A 27,176-nucleotide genomic window follows, 5' to 3' on the forward strand; every position below is an offset into this window, starting at 1 on the left:
AGCTGAGAAGTCCCAAGATTTGCAGCTGGCAAGCAGGAGGCTTGGACTTAGATTGGAACTTTTATTTTCAGCTGTCTCTTTGGCTTCTCAGCCCTCCAGTCCAAGTCCAAAGGCAGGAGAAGAGCAATGCCTAGCCTGAAGACAGGCAGAAAGAGTCAGTCACCTCACATTGCTGTACTCCTAGAAAGTTCACTGAGGTAGAAGATTCCTGAGCTTTTGCTGGATTTCCTACCCTCTAGCACACATATGTCTTATCAATAAGTCTGGAGTAGTTGCTGCTTCTTGCTCACTGGGTCAAATTAGCATAGCATCATCAATGTAATGAACCAATGAAATATTGTGTGGAAGGAAAAGGCAATAGATTCCCTGTAAACTAAATTATGACATAGGGCTGAAGAGTTGACATATCCTTATGTTGGACACTGAAGGACTGGTCTTGCTAGCTAAGAGCAAACAGCTTTCGGTGGTCTTTATTAACAGGTACAGAGAAAAAAGTATTTGCTAGATCAGTAGTTGAATACCAGGGTCAGTTCAATTCAGTCACTCAGTTGTGTCCAACTCTTTGCGACTCCATGGACTGCAGTACGCCAGGCTTCCCTGTCCATCACCAACTCCCAGTGCTTTCTCAAACTCATGTCCATCACGTCGGTGATGCCATCCAACCATCTCATCCTCTGTCATCTCCTTCTCCTCCTGCCTTCAATCTTTCCCAGTATCAGGGTCTTTTCCAATGAGTCAGTTTTTTGCATCAGTTGGCCAAAATATTGGAGTTTCAAGTTCAGCATTAGTCCTTCAGATGAATATTCAGGACTGATTTCTTTTAGGATTGACTGGTTTGATTTCCTTGCGTCCAAGGGAATCTTAAGAGTCGTCTCCAACACTACAGTTCCAAAGCATAAACTCAAAATTCTATTCTTCTGGAGTCACTCTCAGTACCAAAATGTGCATTAGGATTTTCCAGAGAAACGTAGCCAAAAAGTTGTGTATATATATTACACACATATAAAGAGGTTTACTATAAGGAACTGGCTCACCTGATTAGAGACTGAGAAGTCTCAAGATTGGAAGTTAGGAAGCTGGAGACCCAGGAGAGCCAATGATGTAGTTCCATTCTGAGTCTGAAGCCTGAGAACCAGGAGAGCTGATGGTGTGAGTTACTAGTTCAAGTCAGAGTCTGAAGGCAGGAGAAGGCTAGTGGTCAGCTTGGAGACAGGTATATAGAGCAAGTCAATCCTTAGTCAGCCTTTTTATTCTATTCAGAACACTCACATTGGGGCAGTCAGTTGTCTTTAGTCAATCTACTCATTCAAAAGTTAATATAATCCAGAAATACTCTCAGACACCATCAGAATAATGTTCCAGCAAATATCTGGACACCCATGGCCTAGCCATGTTGACACATAAAATTATCCATGTCACATTTGTTGTGCTACACACTTCTCCAGACAATGGGGGATTACATCAGTGAGTAAAACAAAATTCACTGCCTTCCCTCGCCTTGCATAGTAGACGGAGACAAACAATAAAGAAAACGAGAGTGAAGAACAGGAGTCTCCTTGACTTTGGCAGCTAGGTTGTGTGGTGACACAGCCTGAACACCGTGAGGGGATGTGAATCTGGAAGGAGCCCTCCTGGCTCCCACCTCCTCTTGCTCCCTTACCCCTCCTCAATTGCCGCATTCCTCCGTGCTTTTAGTGCCCCATTCCCTGCTATGCTCTGTTGTGTCATGCAAGTTTATTTATTGGGAGATGAGAGTCACATTTTGTTTTCAGTCCTTATCCAGTATTCAGTGGCAAATTAAGTTTGAACAACCTGTTATTTAAATAGAAAAAGAAACATCTAGTATGTGCAAGCACCTGTGTGGTACCTGCTATGTTGCAAATCACAAAGAAAAAGCCCTGAGAAATAGGTGTTAGTGAGTTGTAAGGAAGAGATCCCAACCACAGGCTGGGATGATCAGGGGCCACTCATGGGGCACTAGATCTCTGCGTTGAAGAATGGGTACGATTTCAGAATATGAATTGGGGAGGAGGGGAGATTTTCTAGGCCAGTGGTTCACAACCTTGGTTGCATTTTGGAATCACTCTGGGAAATTCTAAAAATAATATGTGGGCTCTGGGCTGCACCTCCAGCAATTTTGTTTAACTCAGTCTGGGGTGAAGCCTGACTATTGGGATTTTAAAATCCTTCCCAAGGGTTTCTAATAGACAGTTAAAGTTGAGAAGCATTGTTTGAGGTAGAGCTGACCTAATGAGCAAAGATGCCCGGTAAAGCGAGTGCAAACAGCAGCTGGGGATGGTGATGCCAGGTTCCTGAGGGATGTCCGTGTGTGCACTCACGTGTGTCATGTCGAAAGAAAAGCAGGAGACAGACTGGAATGCCGCGAGGACCACCGTGAGAATGCTGGGAAACTACTGAAGGATTTTGAGCAAGGAATAGCATGACCAAAGTGTGTGTGTGTGTTTAAGGGATATTATTTACATTTGGAAATTGATTGCTTTGAAATAGAGCTTTGGCAGAGTTAAAGAAGATGGCAGACAGCACTAGACCAGTGCTTCTCAGACTTACTGTGCCTACAAAGAACCTGGGGATCCTGTTAACATATAGATTTAATTTAGAAGTCTAGGGTGGGACTTTAGACTGCATTTCTAAGAAATTTCTCAGTGGTTCTGATGCTGCTGATCCTTGACTATCAAGGTGCTGCTTACAGAGTTACTCTTATGGGAAACTGAGCTCAAACACAAGAACCACAATTTAAGAAAAGCCGTGGCTCTTCTTCATGGTTATTTTCCATTTTCCATAGGCTTAGTATGGGGAGTGTGTCTTATTCATCCTTGAGTTCTTACAGTGGCTTGACAGTGCTTTGTATGGATAGAGACTCTGTACATTGGCTAAATGAATGAATTATTCCTTACAATTAATCCTGTAATGCTACTGAAAAAAAAAACTCTAGCTCCCTCATGGCAACCATGCTTGTACTTTCCAGTTCTTTCTATTCCTTTTGGGAAAGAATTCACACTAATTTCCTCTGCATTATTGCTGCTTGTGATGGTTTCTGGTTAATTTTAAATATCTTTCACCAGGGAGTTTCTACAGCAGTTGTAGAGTTCTGGCAACTTTAGTATTTCTTTTCCTGTATTTTGTGTAACTTCATTACTTTTTATTGAATTTTACAAACAGCTATTCTTCTATAAAAGAACTAATCAAGTATTTGGGTCATACATACTTTCTCTCTCTCATTTAGATAAATATATACTTTGTCCAAATTGCATAGATTTCAGTTTTCAAGAAGGATAAAATATTTCTCAGTTTAATATGTCTAGATGAAACACATTTTCAAATATTTTGTACTAACCTCTATATTTTAATATCTAGCAATCTATTCTTCATTATGTTAAATGCATTCTAAAAAAGTATCCTCTGCAAAATCCACAGACAACTCTCTGGCATACAAAATGGGTTCATCCCCATAAAAATGCAAATTAACTGTGTGCAAATGTAGGCCTTGAGTATTTGTATAGAAAATAAGAAAAGGCTTCTAACTGAGCCCCAAGGAACTCTACCCACAATGAACTGATCTGCAGCTACAGTAGTGGCACTGGATACATTTCAGTCCTTCTCTGAAGATACCTGCTGAGTATTTAACTGGAGATTCAAGTTTTTAATCAGAAAATGGTCTGCTTGAAAAGAATTAAAGACCTGTTAGCACTTTGCAGAGCATAGTCATCCTACCTCCTGTCAGTCTGAGATTATATGGGTGTTGTAAATTTCCTGAATGAGAGCAGAAATTGTGCAGTAAATGGATCAAACTCTGAAATGATCAATGAACAAAGAGAAGTAATTATTTAACTGGTGGCAAGCAAGAGCCTCTCAGCCTTTGATTGGTCTGTTACCAGGCCTATCTGGAACTGTGTGTGTGTGTGTGTGTGTGTGTGTGCAGGTGTTAGAATGCCTGGTTTTATGACAATCATGTCCGTGCGTGCTCAGTCACTTCAGTCGTGTCCGACTCTTTGTGACCCTCTGGACCATGGCCCGCCAGGCTCCTCCGTCCATGGGATTCTCCAGGCAAGAATACTGGAGTGGGTGGCCATTTCCTTCTCCAGTCATAAAGTATGAAGTGAGTGAAGTGAAGTCACTCAGCCATGTCCGACTCTTTGCAATCCCATGGACTATAGCCTACCAGGCTCCTCTGCCCATGGATTTTCCAGGCGAGAGTACTGGAGTGGGTCATCATTTCCTTCTCTTATGACCGTCACACACTGTGGCAAATAGTTGGCAGGAAAAATGTTGCTGACACTTTGTACCAAGTTTAAGTGTGTATATTCTTGTCTTAGAAGTCTGATAAGTAGGATGTATGTATTACTGTATAATCCCCTTCATGGTTTTCAGTGAATGAAAGTACCTGGAATATTCTATTGAAACTATTAAATACAAATCACCTTTCTCACTGTGTTTCCAAAAACATTATATCAGTTAGCAAATTACTCTTTCTGATAAGTTTAATCCTGGTGGCTTTTTATTTTGCTGGCTCTAAGGCTGTGAAAGCAGAAGGAAACACATACAAGTCCTGGGACTCAGCAATCCAGAGGATCAATCCTCTGTGCATGATTTTAGCCAATTTGTCCTTCCTGGGGAGGGAAGCATTTTCCCTGCTGAGATTCTTGGGGGTCCTGCTTCTCTCTCTCCACCTCCACCTTTATTTTCTTTCCACAGCTGTGCCCTTAATGAGTTCCTGTTTCTCCCACTTGTTATTTCCAAGTGTTAGACCAACCTATGTTGTTCTCAAGTGATTCTTGAGTATATAATTATAAAGCCGACTGAACAATATAAAATTTTACTTTGGATAGCAGTTGTTGTTCAGTTGCTCAATCCTGTCCAACTCTTTGCGACTCCAGGGACTGCAGCATGCCAGGCTTCCCTGTCCTACATCATCTCCTGGAGCTCACTCAAACTCATATCCATTGAGTTGATGATGCCTTCTAACCATTTCACCCTCTGTTATCCCCTTCCCCTCCTGCCTGCAATCTTTTCCAGCATTAGGGTCTTTTCTAATCAGTCAGTTCTTCACATCAGGTGGCCAAAGTATTGGAGCTTCAGCTTCAGCATCAGTCCTTCCAATGAATATTTAGGGTTGATTTCTTTAGAACTGACTGTTTTGATCTCCTTGCAGTCCAAGGGACTCTCAAGAGTCTTCTCCAGCACCACAGTTCAAAGTATCAATTCTCTGGTGCCCAGCCTGTTTTATGGTCCAATTCTCACATCAAGACTTGACTACTGGAAAAACTATAGCTTTGAATAGATGGATCTTGTAGGCAAAGTAATGTCTCTGCTTTTTAATATGCTGTCTAGGTTGGTCATAGCTTTTCTTCCACGGAGCAAGTGTCTAATTTCATGGCTGCAGTCACCATCTGCAGTGAATTTGGAGCCCCCTCAAAAATAAAGTGTCACTGCTTCCATTATTTCCCCATCTGTTTGCCATGAAGTGATAGAACTGGATGTCATGATCTTTGCTTTTTGAATGTTGAGTTTTAGGCAAACTTTTCCACTCTCCTCTTTCACTTTCATCAAGAGGCTCTTTAGTTCTTTGCTTTCTGCCATAAGGGTGGTGTCATCTGCCTATCTGAGGTTATTGATATTTCTCCCAGCAATCTTGATTCCAGCTTGTGCTTTATCCAGCCTGGCATTTAGCATGATATAATCTGCATATAAGTTAAATAAGCAGAGTGACAATATACAGCCTTGACATACTCCTGTCCCGATATGGAACCGATCTGTTGTTCCATGTCCAGTCCTAACTGTTGTTCTTGACCTGCATACAGGTTTCTCAGGAGGCAGGTAAGGCGGTCTGATATTCCCATCTCTTTAAGAATTTTCCAGTTTGTTGTGATCCACACAGTCAAAGGCTTTGGTACAGTCAGTTAAGCAGAAGTGGATATTTTTATGGAATTCTCTTGCTTATTCTGTGATCCAATGGTAGTTGACAATTTGATCTCTGCTTCCTTGGCCTTTTCTAAATTCAGCTTGAACATTTGTGAGTTCTTGGTTCATGTACTGTTGAAGCCTAGCTTAGAGAATTTTGAGCATTACTTTGCTAGCATGTGAAATGGGTGCAATTGTGCAGTAGTTTGAACATTTTTCTGGATAGCAGAAAGTTTTTCTTAAGCTTTTCTTATGCAGTACAGTTTGTAAATGAGATATTTTCTATGTTAGCATATGTTCTGGTGTCTGGCTCACTATGATGGTAAGAACTGAAAGCTGTTCAGGTTTTTCTCCTTTAATAGTATCTGTCTGTCTCCCTCCTCCTCTTTGGCAATGTCTGCCTTAAGCAGAGTGGTATAACAGATGAGGAGTGCCAAAGAAGTCGTGGGTCAGAGAGCAGAGGTGTCCTGGGCGCTTCCTACGTGGTGGGATTCTGGGTAGGACAAATTCCCTGGTAGAGAATGTTTTCTCATAGGCATGGCTTCCAGCCTTACTGGGCAGCAAAAGAGTTACTTGTGCCCCATGGTGGCTCACATTTAGTAAAGGAAGCCATGGGACTGTTAGGATGAAGTGAAGCACCACTGAAAGATGGGCAAGACCTGAATTGGAGGCCTTAACAGATACTCCCTGGACAAGACCCAGACTGACTCAAGAATAAGGTATGTATTCATCCTCAGTGTCTGAATACCCTGAATACATCTGGAAACCTTGGAGGAGAGTGTGGGACCTCATGTTGATGAAGATTATCTTTGTCTTATTCTTGGAAAAAGAAATTCCCTTAAATTACTTAAACATAGAGTAATCTCTCTTGCATACTTGCATTTGTAGGTTTAGATTCATATTAACTTCATTAACAGGCTGACAAAAGTATATTTTGCCAGGTGGCCTACCATCTTCTTTTTAAGGTCATTTGTGTTGGAAGTCTTTTTAAAACATTTTCTCTCTCTTGCTTCCTTTTAGTTCTCTCAATTTTTTTTTTTTTGATGGTGTAATTGATGCCCATTTTAAGCGGGGAGGGAGATGAATCATCAAGAAATAAAGCCAGTGATAAGAAATTATGTGAGACAGGAGGGCCAAAGAATCACACTGATGGGTACTGAGAGAGGGTGAATCCTGCATTGCTGTGGGGTCAGGCCATTGTACATATCAGTGCAAAGAACTCTGAAAAAGACCTGAAGCCTTTTAATCCATTTGAGAACACACAAAAAAAGACTTCCCGAGTGGTCTAGTGGTTAAGACTTCACCTTCCAATGCATGGGATGTAGGCTCGATCCCTTATTGGGGAGCTAAGATCCCATATACCATGTGGCCAAAAACCAAAATGAAACAAACAAACCATAAAGTAGAAACAATATTGTAACAAATTCAATACAGACTTTAAAAATGGTCCATATAAAAAATCTTAAAAAAAGAACCACATAGACGTGCCAGGGTCCAGCCCCAGTGGATCCAGGGAATTCGAAGCGTGGACAGCGTTGGTGTGAGAAAAACTTATTTATTGATTGATATAAGATTAGATTAAGAAACAATAGTGTAGTAAGAAAATTAAGTGGAGAAAGAGGGCTGAATAACTTGGATTACGCAGAAGACAATAAAACTCCAGACAAGGAATTTGCACCATCTACGTTGGGCCACTGGCGCTCGCTTGAATATCTAAGGGTGCCTTGCCTTAGGCTCCCTTTCGCGCGGGTCTTAACAGCCAGGACAAGTAAGTAGACTTGGCGAGCCTCTGCGCCCCAGATGGGAATTCAGCCTGAAATTAAAGAGGAAAAGGAAAAAGAGAGAGAGACATGGGGGAAACCAGTCCAGCGACTGGCTCCGGCCCCTATTGTCTAGAAAGGCCTTTTATACCTTTTTTTGATTGTACATAGAGATCAATGGGTAATACAAAATTATGCAGTGTTAGCAGTCCAGACTCTTATCAAAACCAGGCTTTTCTCTCTGCATACCTAATTGTATGCACGAGTCTTAGGTGATTTACATCATCTTCTGGCCAAAAAGGGCCAATTAACATTTTACAGCCTTTTTTCTGATAAGGGGTTGTCAACCAGAAGACTTATTTGTGTTGATCTTCCCAAAGTCTGGTGCCATTCTCAGAAAGCACTAAATAAAGTTACATTCTTACGTAGCAAAGATACAGCAGTTTATAACAAGTGAAAGGAGTACAGTGATTTACAACAAAAGAAAAGTAATTAACTCAAAAGTCTAGTGTTGCTAACATCAAAACTACTATATATCTTTTTCCATATCCTGTTTACATTGATTAACATCCTCCCAGGTGCCTAAAAGATAAAGAATATGGAGGCCTGGCAGTAGTCACTGAGTCAACAGTGAAAACCCTCTACCAATATAATTTTTAACTCTTTAGAAAAGGCTCTATGTCTTTAAGATGCTTTTAAGCTTTGTGCCTTTCGCAGTTGGGGGCTGTAAGCAATTCACAAGCTGTGAGAGGTCTGGGGGAACCTGTTAGGCAAGCTAGAGAGCTATCAGAGGGACTTTAAGTGAACCATCCCTTTCAAATGCAGAAGACTAAAGCCCTGATTTGACTTTTTTCCAGAGAATATCAGAAGAGTGGAAAAGCTGAGTACAAAAGCCGGCAGATTTTTGTTTTTTTTTGTGGGGGGTTCTTGTGTTTGAGCTCAAGTTTCCCAATGCTAGAGATAGGCTTTGGCAATAATAGAAGCTTCCTGAGAAGAACTTTCACCCAGCCATCCTCAACCTGTACCTCAGATCAGCCTGGGACCACATGCCAGATGTCCTAACTGGAACAGGCTATTATTTTGTAAGCTCAGTAACAACTCTTGGCTGCTATCTATCCTACAAAATTAAGCTTACCTCTCATAAATAAATGCTCGTCTATGCTGGGAGCCAGCGTGAGGAATTCCACCCGTGACAAGGTAATGCAGCAGAGCTCTGATGGCAAGCTAATCAGACCTCAGGTTTTCCCCCTGGAATTTCCTGAGCATCCACCCCCCACATGGGTGATCAATAAGGAAATTTCTTTATGAAAACAAAAACTGAGGGAAAGGAAGGATAAAAATGGAGAAGGGCATGGCAGCCCATCCAGCATTCTGCCTGGAGAATCCATGGGGTTGCAAAGGATTGGACTTGATTGAGCATCTGTGCATAAGGATAACATTAGCACAAGGCTGTGAATATTTAATTTTCAATACTGGTGGTTGATAAATATAAGAGTAGATTTCTCTGGTAAACAGTTATGGCAAACTCAGTTAAGGCCAATTCAGTTAAGGCCCCCAAACTGTGATTTTTAAAAATGTTTGGAAAATATAGAGCCTAGAATATTAGGGGAGGCAGGCCCCACTGAGGAACTACTCCCTGGTGGGGGAGGCAGAGGTGTGGTCAATAGTGGCAGAGCCTCAACACCTGTGTGGAAAAGCCCCCTTCCTGTGGGGGAGCTATGATTTATACAGGTTACATGCAAGGTCGGAGAAATCAAGAAGAATCCAGAAAGTTGTACAGAGGTTTGGAGTCAGAAAGAACATTGAGGAAACAGCCCGCTGGAGACAGAAAATAAGGAAAATAGAGGCAATGACCCGAGAGGTCTTGAAATTGACTTATCAGATACCTCTGGGGTCTCACCCCTCTGGATATAATGGAAGCTGAATGGAATCAGGTGTGTACATTAGCCCTGACAAAGGAGTCTCCAACTTTACACGGGGTAGCAGCTTTTTGATAAGCAGTCCTCTCCTTTCTTGGCACTTTCCCTGTGTGTGTGTTAGTCACTGAGTTGTGTATGACTCTGCGACCCCATGGGTTGTAATCCACCAGGCTTTTCTGTGCATGGAATTTTCCAGGCAAGAATACTGGAGTGGGTTGCCATTTCCTTCTCCAGGGAATCTTTCTGACCCAGGGATTGAACCCAGGTCTCCTGCATTGCAGGAGAATGCTTTACCCTCTGTGCTACTAGGGAAACCCTGGCACTTCCCTACTCTCATCCTATTCAGAAGACCTGATTTCTCTCCGACACATCAGGGAGAAATCCACCTTCTTATCTGGACCCTTTACCCAACATGGTAAGCTCCAAGTCTTTTTCTGGACAGTTTCCCTCTTCTCATGACATAGGTGACTGCTGTTTTTGTCCTCCTCTTGACTGAGTTGCCTTAATGGAATCAGGCAAATTGTGCTTGATGGTGATATTTTTAATTGAAGAGGCTCTTTCATGGATATATAAATATAGAACAGCGCCAATTGTGAACCTCCTTTATAATTCAAGTTTTTAAATTTCATTCTTATATCTAGCATGGGCTGTGGGCTGCAGGGGGCAAGGTGGTCCAGGTGGCAGACTGGGTCAGACTGGGAGGTGGGGAGAGAACTGAGCCTGCACTGGGCATCACTGGTAAGAAGCTGCCACCACCACCATCTTCTCCTCTGCCCCAGTTTCTCTGTCTCACTGGCTCTTCTCCCTCCCAGATGGCCAAGTTTTTTATTATTAGCAACTGTTTTACTTTCCACCACTCATGAGGGTTTTGCATTCGGCAGCCAGTGCCAATTGTGAACCTCCATTATAATTCAAGTTTTCCTGGGGGTAGGGAACCCCTGTTAGGGGGTTTAACCCCTGTTAAACCTTGCATGATAATTCTTGTTCTGTATCCAGTATACTCTCAGACCCAGTGGTCTTTCCTGACACTGCTTTCTTATGCATGCCTCATCTTTTTAACTCTCATGGGAACACCATTTACTTTAATAAAATTCACAGATCTTAAGGTATAGTTTGATGAATTTTGACAATTCTCTGTATATAGCTTACATCCACTCAAATTAAGCTATAGAACAATCCAGCATCCCATAAAGTTGCTTTGTAACTCTTTCCCGTCAGTTCCCCTATCCCCAGGAAAACTATGCCTTATTCCAATCCCCGAAGTTTAGTTTTGCCTGATCTTGGACTGGGTATGAATGAAATAATTTAACATGTGCTCATTTGGATCCAGTTTCTTTTATCTAATACTGTTTTAAGATATATTCATTTTGCATGTATTGAGGTTTGTTACTTTTCATTGCTGAATAGTAATACATTGTGTGACTATATCACAATTAGTTAACCCATGCTACTGTCCATAAACCACTGAGCTGTTTCTAGTTTGGAGGTATTATGAATGAGACATTTATCATCCTTCTTTCACAGGTCTTTATTTGTTTTGTGGGCATACTTTAAGCATGGGGGGTAAATATCTGGAATTGATATTGCTGGGTCATATGGTATTTCCAAAGTAGTTGTGCTATTTCATATTTCCATCTAATTGCTTCACATCCTTGTCAGCATTTAATGTTGCCTACTAGTTCAGTCTTTCTAGCAGATGAATATGGTATCTCATCGTGGCCTTAAATTGCATTTTCTTGATGCTTAATGATGTTGAATGCCTTTATATATGTTTGGTGGTTATTCCTTTATCATTTTTCATGAAGTGTTTGTTCAAATACTTTACCCATTTTAATTATGTGGTTGGTCTTTTTTATTATTGAATCATAGGGTTTAAAAATATATTTCATCATATTTATGACAAAACTAATATATATAATATGTAACATATATGTACTATATTCTCCTATCTGTAATTTGCTTATTTTGTTAATAGTTTTTTTGAAAAGTAGAATGTCTTAGTTTTTATGGTCTGATTATTAAACTTAAAATTTTATGTCTCCTATCTGTAATTTGCTTATTTTGTTAATAGTTTTTTTGAAAAGTAGAATGTCTTAGTTTTTATGGTCTGATTATTAAACTTAAAATTTTATGATTAGTAGTTTTTATATTATTCTGCCTATGATATATTTGCCTTTACCAAGGTCATGGGAATATTCTTATTTTTCTTGTAGAAAACTGTGACTTTTATTTTCATGATCCATTTCAGTTTTGACAAGAAGTCTTTTATATCTCTTGATAGATTTTTTTACATAGATATTTGACATTTTCTGGTAATATTTTAAACTTGTTTTAAGATTTTAATTTTTCTATTATTTATTGTTAATGGAAATACAAATGACTTTCAAAAACATGTTAAATTCATTATGTTAGTACCTTTAAAAAGACTTCTTAGGATTTTCTAAGTGTACAATCATGTCAACTATGAATACAGTTTTTTTTGCTTTACACTTTCCTGTGTCATAGTTTCTACTTCCTTTTCTTACGTCATCTACTGGCTGGAACTTCTACTATAGTGTCGAATACAAGTGATGAAGAGTGACTATTTTGCCATGTTTCTGATCTTAGGGGAAAATCATTTAGTCTTACAGCATTGAGATTAATATTATTTTTCAATTCAGTTCAGTTGATCAGTTGTGTCTGACTCTTTTCAACCCCATGGACTGCAGCACGCCAGGCCTCCCTATTCATCACCAACTCTTGGAGCTTACTCAAACTCATGTCCATTGAGTTGGTGATGGCATCCAACCATCTCATCCTCTGTCATCCCTTTCTCCTCCTGCCTTCAATCTTTACCAGCATCAGGGTCTTTTCCAATGAGTCAGTTCTTTGCATCAGGTAGCCAAAGTGCTGGAGTTTTAGCTTCAGCGTTAGTCCCTCCAGTGAATATTTAGGACTGATTTCCTTTAGGACTGACTGGATCTCCTTGCAGTCCAAGAGACTCTTTCTCCAATACCACAGTTCAAAAGCATCAATTCTTTGGTGCTCAGCTTTCTTTATAACTCTCACATTCATACAGGCAGTTCAGTTGATCAGTTGTGTCCTACTCTTTGCCACCCCATGGACTGCAGCATGCCAGGCTTCCCTGTCCATCACCAACTTCTGAAGTTTACTCAGACTCACGTCCAGTGAGTCAGAGATGCCATCCAACCATCTCATCCTCTGTTGTCCCCTTCTGCTCCCACCTTCAATCTTTCTCAGCATCAGGGTCTTTTCAAATGAGTCAGTTCCTCTCATCAGGTGGGCAAAGTATTGGAGTTTCAGCTTCAACATCAGTCCTTCCAATGAATATTCAGGACTGATTTACTTCAGGGTGAACTGGGTGGATTTCCTTGCAGTCCAAGGGACCCTCATGAATCTTCTCCAACACCACAGTTTAAAAGGATCAATTATCGGGGCTCAACCTTATTTATAGTCCAACTCTCACATCCATACATGACTATTGAAAAAACCATAGCCTTGACTAGATGGACCTTTGTTGACAAAATAATGTATCTACTTTTTGATATGCTGTCTAGGTTGGTCATAATTTTTCCTGCAAGGAGTAAACGTCTTTTAATTTCATGGCTGCAGTCACAATCTTCAGTGATTTTGGAGCCCCAAACAATAAAGTCTGTCACTGTTTCCCCATATATTTGCTATGAAGTGATGGGATCAGATGCCATGATCTTAGTTTTCTGAATGTTGAGCTTTAAGCCAACTTTTTCACTCTCCTCTTTCACTTTCATCAAGAGGCTCTTTAGGACTTCTTCACTTTGTGCCATAAGGGTGGTGTCATCTGCATATCTGAACTTATTGATATTTCTCCTAGCAATCTTGATTCCAGCTTGTGCTTCATCCAGCCCAGTGTTTCTCATGATGTACTCTGCATATATGTTAAATACACAGGGTGATAATATACAGCCTTGACGTATTTCTTTCCTGATTTGGAACCAGTCTGTTGTTCCATGTCCAGTTCTAACTGTTGCTTCCTGACCTGCATATAAATTTCTCAAGAGGCAGATCAGGTGGTCTGGTGTTCCCATCTCTTGAAAAATTATCCACAGTTTATTGTGATCAACACAGTCACAGTCATAGTGGATTTTTTTCTGGAACTGTCTTGCTTTTTCAGTAATCCAGCAGATGCTGGCAATTTGATCTCTAGTTCCTCTACCTTTTCTAAAACCAGCTTGAACATCTGGGAGTTCATGGTTCACGTACTGTTGAAGCCTGGCTTGGAGAATTTTGAGTATTATTTTACTAGCATGTGAGATGAGTGCAATTGTGCGGTTGAAGACTCTTGAGAGTCCCTTGGACTCCAAGGAGATCCAACCAGTCCATTCTGAAGGAGATCAGCCCTGGGATTTCTTTGGAGGGAATGATGCTGAAGCTGAAACTCCAGTACTTTGGCCACCTCATGCGAAGAGTTGACTCACTGGAAAAGACTCTGCTGCTGGGAGGGATTGGGGGCAGGAGGAAAAGGGGACGACAGAGGATGAGATGGCTGGATGGCATCACTGACTCGATGGACGTGAGTCTGAGTGAACTCCGGGAGTTGGTGATGGACAGGGAGGCCTGGCGTGCAGCGATTCATGGGGTCACAAAGAGTCGGACACGACTGAGTGACTGAACTGAACTGAACTTGAACATTCTTTGGCATTGCCTTTCTTTGGGATTGGAATGAAAACTGACCTTTTCCAGTCCTGTGGCCACTGCTGAGTTGACCAAATTTGCTGGCATATTGAGTGCAGCACTTTCACAGCATCATCTTTTAGGATTTGAAATAGCTCAACTGGAATTCCATCACCTCCACTAGCTTTGTTCATAGTGATGCTTCCTAAGGTCCACTTGACTTTGCATTCCAGGATGTCTGGCTCTATGTGAGTGATCATACCGTCATGATTATCTGGGTCATGAAGATATTTTTTGTATAGTTCTTCTGTGTCTTCTTGCCACCTCTTCTTAATGTCTTCTGCTTCTGTTAGGTCCATACCATTTCTGTCCTATTTTGAGCCCATCTTTGCATGAAATGTTCCATTGGTATCTCTGCTTTTCTTGAAGAGATCTCTAGTCTTTCCCCTTCTCTTGTTTTCCTCTATTTCTTTGCATTGATCACTGAGGAAGGCTTTCTTATCTCTCCTTGATATGTTTGGAACTCTGCATTTTTGCTTTTCTCCTTTGCCTTTTGCTTCTCTTCTTTTCATAGCTATTTTTAAGGTCTCATCAGACAACCATTTTGCCCTTCTGCATTTCTTTTTCTTGGGTATGGTCTTAGTACCTGCCTCCTGTACAATGTCATGAATCTCTGTCCATAGTTCTTCAGGAACTCTGTCTATCAGATCTAATCCCTTGAATCTATTTTTCACTTCTACTGTATAATCATAAAGCATTTGATGATATTTCCAGGTGCCCTTTTTTATATTTAAGGAGGTTTCAATTCCTACTTTGCTGAGAGTGTTAATTTTTTTAAAGTTAGCAGATGGTTGTTTAATTTTGTCAAATGTTTTTAATGCCTTTATTAAAATGGTCACATGTTAAAAAATTTTTTTCTGTTTATTTTCCATTTTCTTTATTTCTCTTTGGGTCATTGAGTTTGATTTGCTAATATTTTTAAAGAACTTTCCCACCTTTAATCATAGAAATATTACTCTATTATTTTATTTCTTATAATATCTTTACCAAGTTTTGGTATCAGAGTTATGCTGGCTTTGTAAAATAAATTGGAAATTGTTTCCTCTTCTATTTATGAAAGAGTTTGTGTAAGATTGCTTTTATTCTTTTTTAGTGACTCCAATTACATATCAGTTACGTACGATTTGATAGTATCCTACCAATATCAGAAGCTTTGTACAGTTTTTTCCTATTCTTTATCTTTGTACTATTTTCTGAGTGCATTTTAATTCACTGACCCTTTATTAACTCTTAAACTTATCTAATGATTTATTTATTTCTAAGATCACATTTTTTAGTTCTAGAATTTATTTTGGATTATCCCTATAGTTTCTGTTTTCTTGCTAAGATTTTCCATCTGTTCACACATGTTGTTTATTTTATCCACATTAACATATTTAACACATTCATTGTACTTATCTTAAAAATTGTCTGCTAATTTCAGTATCCGGGTTTTCTCTTGGTATGTCTCTGTTGATTGTTTTCCCTCTTATTTGGAGTCGTGTTTTCATGCCTTAATATTTCTGATAAAATTTATTGTTAATATTTTGTGTCAAAAAATCTGATAGAAACTGAAGTAGATATTATTTGTCCCAAGAAAAGGCTCAAGTTCATCGGAGTTATTATAATTCTCCTGTAAAATGTTAAGTTATTTATTTGCCCACTGTATACTGGTATTTTGCCTGCTTTAGCCTTGAAAATTTGATTTTTTCTGGTCTAGTATATGGCATACCCAAATAAGATATTTGAATTTTATATTTCCAGGGCAAACAAAGTAAAAAAACTTTTACATTGTAGGTAGAAACCAAAGGTAGCACCTCAAAGGGTCACGAACATATTGTTTGCTCATTCCTTCTAAATATTTATTTTAGTAATTGTAAACAAAATAAATGAGTGTGTAATTATTACTGAGATTCAATGTTAATCACAAATCTTGGAAAAATAACACATACACAAAAATTCCCTTTCTCACTGGATCACATTTGCAGCTTAATTTTTTAATTTATGAATCAGTCCTCTTGTCAGGTAGGATAAAAACTCCATAAGTTTAGGCACTTTATTATATTCACCAATGAGCTTTTTCAAAGAATTGATGCTTTTGAACTGTGGTGTTGGAGAAGACTCTTGAGAGTCCCTTGGACTCCAAGGAGATCCAACCAGTCCATTCGGAAGGAGATCAGCCCTGGGATTTCTTTGGAAGGAGTGATGCTAAAGCTGAAACTCCAGCACTTTGGCCACCTCATGCAAAGAGTTGACTCATTGGAAAAGACTCTGATGCTGGGAGGGTTTGGGGGCAGGAGGAGAAGGGGACGACAGAGGATGAGATGGCTGGATGGCATCACTGACTTGATGGACGTGAGTCTGAGTGAACTCCGGGAGTTGGTGATGGACAGGGAGGCCTGGTGTGCTGCTATTCATGGGGTCGCAGAGAGTCGGACACGACTGAGCGACTGAACTGAACTGAACTGATGAACTTTTTCTGTTTCAAGTAGGAAGACACAGCAACAAAACTCCACACATGTTGGCTCTTTGCTTATGTCAGGTGTACGGCAAACTTGTGTTCAGTGGTACATTCAGGTCAGTGCCAGGATTTATGTATCCCATTTTTTGGTGACTAGATAACATCTTAAAGTAGTGCAGATGATACTCATACCTTGAAAATTCTGATTGAAGGTAACTGACTGCAGTTGAAGGTAACTGTGAAATTGTCCCTTTGTATAAATGGGGGAGGGAGGGGAAGAAATAAACTTTTTTTTTTTGAGGAGTTTGACAATTCATAGTTATATTGAATGATTTGGGCTTCCCTGGTGGCTCAGTGGTAAAGAATACCTGCCAATGCAGGAGATATCTGTTGGATCCCTGGGCTGGGAAGATCCCCTAGAGAAGGAAATGGCAACCCACTCCAGTATTCTTGCCTGGGAAAACCCATGCACAGAAAAACCTGGTGGGCTACAGTCCATGGAGTCACAAAAGAGCTGGATGTGACTTAACTACAAACAGCAACAGCAACAACAATTGAATGATTGGCTTGAAAGGTAGGAATCCTATAGCACTCCTCCCCATCATGAGATGTCTTAAGCTCTTCTCCATTCTTGAATACTCTCAGTACAAAATTAGGAACTGTGCTATTTTGTTTTTCTTACATTGAACAATTTGGCTTTTGTGTGTGTGTGTGTTTGTGTTTTATTGTTCAACATTAATATAGACCTTAGCAATGTTCTATGTTGCTGATGCTGGGTATAGATTTCAAAACTCTGAAGGAGGATACTCTAAGATATTTGTGTCACCAGGCTGCCAAAAAATTACCTGGAAAGAACCTTCTTAAAAATTACAGTGATTAGAACTAAAGGAATTACAAATATGAAAAAAGCTCACATGTTGTCCCCAGAGGCAGATATGAAATGAGATTCATTTTCTAAATTATCAGAGGAAAAAATATTTTAACAGAACTAATTTGAAACATTTATCTGTATTATTATAGGAGGAGATAGGAAACTAGATATTTATGGGAATGAACTCTGTGTTTCAGAATTTAACAAAGAAAAATATCCTTGCCTTCATGAAGCCTTTTTCTGTTTCATGGCTTCATGAAGCCTTCTCAAGTGAAAATCTGAGGGATAGATAAATGTCTGTGATGAGTACCCTAGCCATGATTTTGGTCCAGATGTTTTATTTCCTATGATGTCCCTATTTAGTTAGCAGCAGATTCAGTATAGTCACAGATGTGAGCCAGTGAAATGATGATGATGAAACTATTACACTGTATAATTGTTTTAGCTGTTCCAGTTGCTTTTTCTTTCTTCTCTAGTGGCCTATCATGTACTCTCATCACAAATAAAATGTGTTTGGTAATGGCTCCCTTAGAAATTATTTTTCTTAAATGATTTTGGATTTTCTAGATGTTTTGTGTAAACTTGCAGTTGATAACTAACATGGTAAGACAAGGAAACAAGCCAATAACACAGTGAATTAGAAGATTGTTCCACTTAGAACATTGAATTGTTGGATGGAAATTTGTTGGAATAAAAGGTTGATGCATTTGCATCTCTATGTTAAAGAAGAAAGACATGTTGGCTTTGGATTAGAAATCTAATTAGGGACAGTAGCTACTAGTATAATGATTCTTAGCTATTTCTGAACAATTTATCTTAATTTGCTGAAACATGCTTTTATTTCTCTTTACCCCTGTGCACCCTTTCCTTTAATACATTCTGTACCAATCAGGGCGTCAAAGTGCAGTTCATGTATTTCCAAGGGAGCTACTTGTGTTTCAGAAATTTAAGCTTATTAGTGTGGCTGTAATTTTATTCTACTACTTAATGCAATACAAACAAAATAATGCAAGTACATTCTCACTGTCCATAATGGTTTACAGGGAAATGTTCCGGAATTAAAACTGTAGTCATTATTTCCTGTGTTCAGGTGTGCTAAAGCTGAATCATTGCCTTGCTGTAGAATTTGAGGTATGGCTTAAATAAAGATTTCTATTTTTGAAGAAACATGAAGATATTAGCATGGCATTGCTTCACTAATTCTCTAATAATGACTGAATAGATAGTGTCAGAGTGATGCTTTAGTATAGTATTTATAAATCTAGTAAGTTGGTGTTATTCAGTCACTAAGTCCTCTCTGACTCCTTGTGACCCCATGGACGATAGCACACCAGGCTTGCCTTTGCTTCACTGTCTCCCAGAGTTTGCTCGTATTTATGTCCAATGAATCATTGATGCTCTCTGACCGTCTCACGCTCTGCCGCCACTTCTCTGTTTGCCTTCAGTCTTTCTCAGCATCAGGGTCTTTTCCAATGAGTCAGTTCTTTGCATGAGGTGGCCAAAGTATTGGAGCTTCAGCATCAATAAGTAACTGCTGTAAAAATGTAAATATCCCAAATAATATCTTTCCTTCTATAAACAGGCTATGCCTATTTATATAAATTCACTATATTATTACAATAAATTTGTCTATTGTTCAGCAAGTGTATGTATTTGAACTGGATGTTTTTTCTATGGAGACTTTATGTTGTATATTTTAGGGTTCTTGATTTTAGCAATGCAATTTTGTTGTTTCTGTTGTATTGTTGATGATGGGCATTAAGCATAATGGTAAATAATAAATTTGTCTTTCTGTGGCTTTCCACCTCCCCTCTGTACGTGTGTTCTTCCTGATATATAATAGAAACAAGAAGAAAAATATTTATAATCATGACTGTGTATTTTGGTGCTTCCATGCCCAGTAATAGCTGTAAATGGATAGTTAGAACAATCATAGTCTGACAGGACAAGGCAGCTGAAGGCTCAGATCCCTTAGTATTAGAAGTCTAGGTGACCTCACTAGATAAATAATCCAGGCCAGCTAATGTGTTGGCTGAAGACAAGGGAACTTTAGAATGGCAATCGGAGAAGAGAAGTAATGAGTCTCAATTATAACATGATGACCAGCTTTACCGATAGAGACTAGAACTTAGTTTTTCTTTTTCTTCTTCTTCTTCTTCTTTTTTTGACTGCATTGTATGGCTTGAGGAATCTTAGTTTCCTGACCAGAAATTGAACCCATGCATTGAAAGCACAGAATTCTAACCAATGGACCCCTAAAACTTAGTTTCCTAACCATCTATAAGTCGTTTTTGGTGAGTGAAATTAGCCAGCCTTTGGAAGGAGTCACTTCTCCTTGAGGGGAGAATTTAGATCCTTTTTTTCTCAGATGAGGACAAAAGAGAATCTCCATGTCCCAGGGTGTTTACTGTGCTGGGCTAATTTAAGCAGATCCCTGGGTTTGCTTAGCCAAGATTTTTTGCTCGATATTGTGGAAGAGTCTCTGGGAATGTTGCCTGAAACTAAGTGTACCCTTGCAGACCTTAAAGGAGGGATTTCAGTATTCAGGAGAGCGGAAGCCCCGCGAATGCTGTTTTTGGGGCAGCTGTTCTCAGGTCCCCACATTGCTCGTGGGCCGGACCTGGCATCGTCTTTCCTCAAGCATCTTAAGAGCTTCTCACCTCGCTCCCAGAGACTTCACCATCACTGTTGAGGCACAAGATCCATGGGGTCTGCTGGTGGGAAGGTGGAGGGAGGGCAGTGCCTGAGTGTGCACCTGCCCCTGACTTTCCTCTACGAACTTGCAGGTGCTGCCAATGCCATCTTGGGATCTGGCTTTCTAAGCTTTGCCAGCTTGGCTGGTGTGGTACAACCTGGCAGTGTCAAGGACTTCATGTTCTGTGGGGCAAATAAGTGCTTAGGTATATTCTTGTCCCTTTCACATCCCTGTGGACTCTAAGGAAGAATAGTTCATACTTCCTTTGTGAAGACATCTCATGAGACAAGGCACTCATCTGCATTTGGTGGAAGGGAAGCTGAGTCTAACTGGGGTACCCTCTCCCCATTACTTGTTCTACCTCCTTTCCTGACTCATCCTCTCTTACCTACTACTTCTGCTTCCAGGAATAGCAATTCCCAAAAGAATATTGGCTTGTAAATTTTGGCCATGAACTCTTTTGTAGGAAGGGGTTGGTAGTCTGATTAGGGGAAAGAGTTTGCCTTGTTCACCCCAAATCACATATTCAAACACCTACCCTACAATGATTTTTGTGTATTAACCAATTCATTTCCAGCCATTCAGCAAGGGCAGTTACAACTGCCTTCAGAGGGTGTTAGCTAGTGTCCAGGTGTGAAGTCATTAAGAGTTGTACTGGCTGAGCTTTGTGTCTTGAAGACATTTTTTAAAGATCAAAACTTCAGTGAATACAAGCCAATGATGCTTTTATTGCTGACAAACTGACTGGAGGAACTCAGAATTATACTGAAGCAGCATTTCAAGAATCAAAAGTTACCTTTACAGCACATTAGGGCTTTGGTATGTTCTGAGTTATAGAATACAAGTTCTGGAGCTTTTCAAACTTCCTTAAAAGAGGTACTTCCTTCCAAATGCTTGTTGTTTTTAGGAAATGAAAGCTGAAAATTCTGTCTGATGAGGTGCTTAAGAACTCCAAGTGTTTAATGGTGGCTTAAGATGGAAATAGCTATTTTGACCTTTCTATTTTCGGTTGGTTAAAAAATCAGAAATAGCAACAGTAATAAGCTTTAACTTTTAAGTGTTTTGGAAAAAAATGTTAATTTTTTTCAGATCCATTTAATAAAAATGAAGGAAATGAACATACAAAGTGAGATGAGATGACCTTATTTATATTCAGAGTTGAAGTATATAGTATTTGATATTTTTGATTTAAAGATTTAAACTATGGAGGAAACAAATAATATTTAAAGTTGAATTCTAAAAACCAGGGGCAATTTAGACCACAGTGCATCTAGCTTAGAGGTACACATTGGTAAAAGTTTTTCATTTTTTGTAATCCTGACTCTATTAACTATAATGGGGAACTATATTCTTATATGGAGAAAATATGTTTTGCTTGAAATTAGTAGTTTTATATGGTTAACCTAAAAACTTTTTTTTTTTTTTTTAGCCCAAGTAAGAATAGAAAATGAATGTGAACACATATGGAAAGTTTAAAAGAGGAAAAAAATGCAATCACCTTACAGGTTTATTAAACATGATTTTAATAAGAGGGGTAAGGAAGGTAACCACCTCCTTACTAAAGAATTTGACTATGAGAGAAATGGTCCTTGAAGGATCATTGATAGTGCTTATGGAATTTGTAATCCTTATTTTGTAGGAGTGAAGTTGGATACAGGGAATATTGTTGTATTAGTTTTCTATTGCTATGCAACAAATTACCTCAGCTGATGAAAGCAACAGAAATGTATTAGTTCAGAGTTCTATGTGTCATAAGTTCAGGCAGGCTCTCTTGGCTCTCTGCTTATGAGGTCAAAATCAAGGTACGGGCTGGGCTGGACTGACCCCTTATCCAAAGGTTCTAGGGAAGAATCTGCTTTCAAGTTCATTCAAATTGTTGACAGCATCCAGTCACTTGTGGCTGTAGTTCTGAGGTCCCTGTTTCCTTGTTGGATATCAGTGAGGGTTGCCTTCATCTCCTGGAGGTTCCTTCATCTTTTAAATAGCAACTGCTCCTCAAATCCTTCTCATACTTCCATTATCTTCTGACTCTCTCTTATGCCTTCCTCTTTGACACCAGTATGAGACATCTCTTTATTTTTAAAAGCTGATGTAATTATAATAGATCAGAACAACTTGAATGTGTTCTTTTAAGATTTATTGGAGTATAAGTGATTTGAGATGTTGTGTTAGTTTCTGCTGTACAGCAAGTGAATCAGTTATACACATACATATTCATATATCCACTCTTTTTTAGATTCTTCTCCTATATAGGTCATTACAGAATATTGAGAAGAGTTCCCTGTGCTATACAGTAGGTTCTTATTAATTATCTATTTTATATATAGTAATGCATCAGCCACAGTCTCCATTTATCCCTTTCCCCCCTTTGGCCCCTTTGCCCCCTGATAACCAAAAGCTTGTTTTCTATATCTGTGATTCTATTTCTGTTTGTAAATAACTTTTTTGTACCATTTTTTAGATTCCACATATAAGTGATATTATATGATACTTGTCTTTGTCAGACTTACTTCACTCATTATGACAATCTCTGGGTCCATCCATGTTGCTGCAAATGACATTTTTTGTCCTTGATTGTGGTTTTTAAAGGTAATCTTTTTAAGAGTAAACTGTGACATGTAATATAACACAACCACTGAAGTGGTGCTTCATCACATTCACAGGCTTCAATAATCAGACTGAAATCTTCCATTTCTAGAAGTTCTGCGTACCACATTGGTTTTGCAGTTTTGAGGGAGGAAGAGCAAACAGTTAATTTAAAAATTTACCTTCCTATCTTTCCTGTTTTCCTTTTTTTTTTTTTCCAATTCAATCAAGTTCTCTGCCTTCTTCCTATTGTCTTGGAATAGAAGTATGGCTGGTTGCAAAGCAGAAATCAACTCTGATTCTTCCTGGCTTATGTTTTGAAAACTTAAGCCGAGGAATGGTAGAAGTTGCCTAGCTATAGATAATTTTTTTTGTTTCCAGATACAAAGGCGGAAAGATATCCCTTTATGCTAGAGATTCCCTCGTTGAGGAAGAGGCAGGCTTGTTCAAAGCAGAGAGGAGTTTCCCAGGCAGAGCAGTTGGGAGGCAGCAAGATCCTGCAGCTAAAACTGCTGTAAGAACTAACTAACTAAACTAAGAGGTTTATAGTCAGCCTCATGAAGGAATATCCCAGGTGTGCCAGGAGCATCTGCTAGTCACCAATGGCAAGGAGCTTTAAAGGTAGTATGGTCATATCTCAGCAACAATTTGTGTGGACTACTGAGATGATATAGGACATCCAATCCTATTTTCCTTAGAAACTCCCCTCCTTCACCTATATCAGATTCCAGAACTGTGACTTGACCCAGTGATTTGTTGCTGTTTAGTGACTAAGTCATGTCTGACTATTTTTTGACCGCATGGACTGTAGCCTACCAGGCTCCTCAGTCTATGGGATTTCCCAGGCAAGAATACTGGAGTGGATTGCCATTTCCTCCTCTAGGGGATCTTCCTGACTCAGGGATTGAACCCTAGTTTCCTGCCTTGCAGGTGGATTCTTTACCACTGAGTCACCAGAGGAGCTCAGAAATACAGGTTTGATATAGAGGCTCCTTGGAAGAAAAGCTATGGCAAGCATAGATAGCATATTAAAAACCAGAGACATCACTTTGCCAGCCAAGGTCCATATAGTCAAAGCTATGGCTTTTCCAGTAGTCATGTACAAATGTGAGAGTTGGACCATAAATAAAGCTGAGCACCAAAGAATTGATGCTTTTTAACTGTCGTGTTGGAGAAAACTCTTGAGAGTCTCTTGGACAGCAAGGAGATCAAACCAGTCAGTCCTAAAGGAAATCAACCTTGAATATTCACTGGAAGGACTAATGCTAAAGCTGAAACTCCAGTACTTTGGCCACCTGATGCAAAGAGCTGACTCATGGGAAAAGACCCTGATTCTGGGAAAGACTGAGGGACAGAAGGGGGCAAACAAAGGATGAAATAATTGGATGGCATCATCAACGCAATAGACATGAGTCTGAGCAAGCTCCAGGAGATAGTGAAGGACAGGGAAGCCTGGCGTGCTTCAGTCTATGGGGTTGCACAGTCGGACATGACTGAGCGACTGAACAATAATGGCAAATTAAATTGCTTCAGAGAATAAGGTTGTTCTTCTCATGTTCCTGGGTATTTGGGTTGTGATTCTTACTACCTTGCTCCTCTTTTCATAGTTTTCCCCTTCACCTTCTCCTAATCTTGGTGACACAGAAAATGGAATCGCTTGTTTGTAAACACTAGCACTACCTCCAGGAGAATGAAACTATTAGATGATCAAAGATGAACACGGGGTGCCTATACGTACTGGGATTATGGGCTAGAGATAACAAACATATGCTGTATATATGTATTTACTGAAATATGCTCACCAGTCCTACTCTTGCTCTGTGGAATCTTGTCAGTCCTATAATAGAGTAGGCTAAGTTATGCTACAGTAACAAACTGCCCCCAGATATTGATGGCTTATAAAAAACTTGTTCAAAAAATTGTAAAGTTTATATTTCTTGTCCCTACTATCTGTTTATCCTGAATCATTGTGACTCTGTGCCAGCTTTATTGTGGGATACAGACTGAAGAAGCAACTTCTATCTGGGATGCTGACCTCATGGCAGGGTCCCAAGAGAACAAGATTCTTGAAGTTTCTTTTTAAAAGGGGTCCATCTCATTGATTCCATATCATTGGCCATATAAGATATAGAATTAAGGCTGACATCCAAAGGGTAGTAATATATAATCCTATCACATGAAGAAGAATATTTATTTTGAAAAACATAATAGGATCTACCGCAAGCTTCCTTCAAAACAAAACCATTATCTCGCATTTTCTATTTTCTCAAGTTTTTTCCCCTAACTTATATCAGATATTATGTTAGAAATTTGTCTGTCTTTACTAGCTGGATGGATTTAAAAACATAACAAAGTGTTTCTGGGCTATGCTAGTTTCTTTTTCTCTGACTTTCTTGGATATTTCTGGAAGATATCAATTATTCTGATGTTGTCTGGACCAGGATGCTGGTGATGAGCCAAAGACTACAGTAGCTGGCAGCTCTGGCTCATGTCTGTCTCTGTTCACAGCTTATTAAGTAACCAGCATGAACAGGGGCTCTGCGAGATAAGGAGATAAGACAGACATCATTGGTCCCTGTTGGGGTTAATGATCTCATAACTTCATCATTCTTTTTGTTTTATTTTGTTTATAGTATCTCAGCAATCTGAATGATTCACATAATTGCACATGCATTAAAAATTAATTTCAACTCAGAAATCTCGAAATACACAATAAATTCACATGTCTGAGGGGAAGTTGAGCTTGGAAAAGAGTTATTACAGCTCTGAGATGTTCAGAGAATGGATATGAAGAGCCACAGGAAACATACAGATTTGAAATTAAAAAAAAAAAAAAGGAGCCAATCACATAATTTTAGAGGCAGAAGAACTTTGTGTATATTATTTATCAAAAATCACCAGATAAAAAACTTGAAGGTTTTATTTGAAGTTTATTCAAAGTCTATTTACTGTACATAGTCTCTATTCGAGTATGCAAGTCTTGTCACACACATTTCATGTGACTTCTGACATTTGTTTTCATTGAAATGACTGACTAAATTGTTCAAACAGTTTCAAAAGGCAGACATCAGTGTAGTGAACTTCAAAAAATTCCATGCAAAAATATCTATCAAAATTGGATGAGCAGGAAATGTTTGATGTTATTTATTTTCTTTAAGTAGAAAATTTGGTCAGAGCTTCCTGCCTTATGAGGTAGTACGAGAATCTGAGAGGCTAAGTTAGTAAAAAAAAAAAAAAAAAAAAAGGTGTGTGTTGCTGGGGGAGATGAAGTTCACATTTTCCAAGCCCATAGTGAGGTTTTGTAGTTTGATAGCTTTTTGTTTGTAAGCAACACATAGGGTACAGGGAGCTTTGCAATATCTAGAACCACCCAGTGAAGGATGCCATGCCCCTGAGTACCTTCCGCTGTCTTGCTGTCCCCTTCCTAAGGGCACTTTCCCTAGTGTTTGGGACCAACTCTCTTTCTTGCCTTTCCTACTCTTTTCTCCCACATCTTTGCTCAGTTTCGTGGAAATTGCTGTTTCTTCTAGTTGCTTAAAAGAGACTGTCTTTTTTTTTTTGCCCTCAAGGGCGCTATTTTCTGCACAGCAGCAAAGCAGTTGGCATTGAAGCTGCTGTGTTCCAGGGTCTGGAGGTGCTAACATTCCCGAGTGGATGGGCACATGTCTCCAAGGTGAATTGTATATTTGGTTCTTCTCCTTTCAATGAGTGAATGGTTCTGCTTTGTCATTTGGTAGATATATCTTGTAGGTGTCATAGATGAAACTGCTCCAGAAATTGAATGGCACGTGATTCTACACTAGCACAGGAATCAAATGGCATGCCTTGCTTTTATTTGAACCCTCATGAATCCAGGCCTCTACCTGCATCCCAACAGATGTTCTGCCTTTGTTGACACAGTTTTCAAGATTCTTTTCCTTTTCGCACCAGCTTTGACAGCCTACTCCTAGAATAACAAAACTCAGGGAGTTTCCTCAACTTGTTTTTCTTGTGGCTGTCAGTTGTTAAGCAATTGATTCCTTGATAATGTCTTGACTGCAAACATCTAAGCTTGATTGTGTGTCTTTATAGAGCTGTCTAGGTGCTCGGTCCTGTATTTTGTGTGTTCCTACAGACTGCAATAACATTTAGTATTGTAGGATTTTTGTTGTTGTTGTTGTTTTTTTTTTGACGGGTAATTGTGGTCCTTTTATCAGACCCAAGAGTGGGTCAATAGAACTATTTACCCAAGTTCAGATTATTATGAGCCCAGTTGTACCAGTGACAGGGAAGTTTG

Source organism: Capra hircus, chromosome 10 (genome assembly GCF_001704415.2).
Source record: "Capra hircus breed San Clemente chromosome 10, ASM170441v1, whole genome shotgun sequence".
In the NCBI taxonomy this organism is placed as follows: Eukaryota; Metazoa; Chordata; class Mammalia; order Artiodactyla; family Bovidae; genus Capra; species Capra hircus.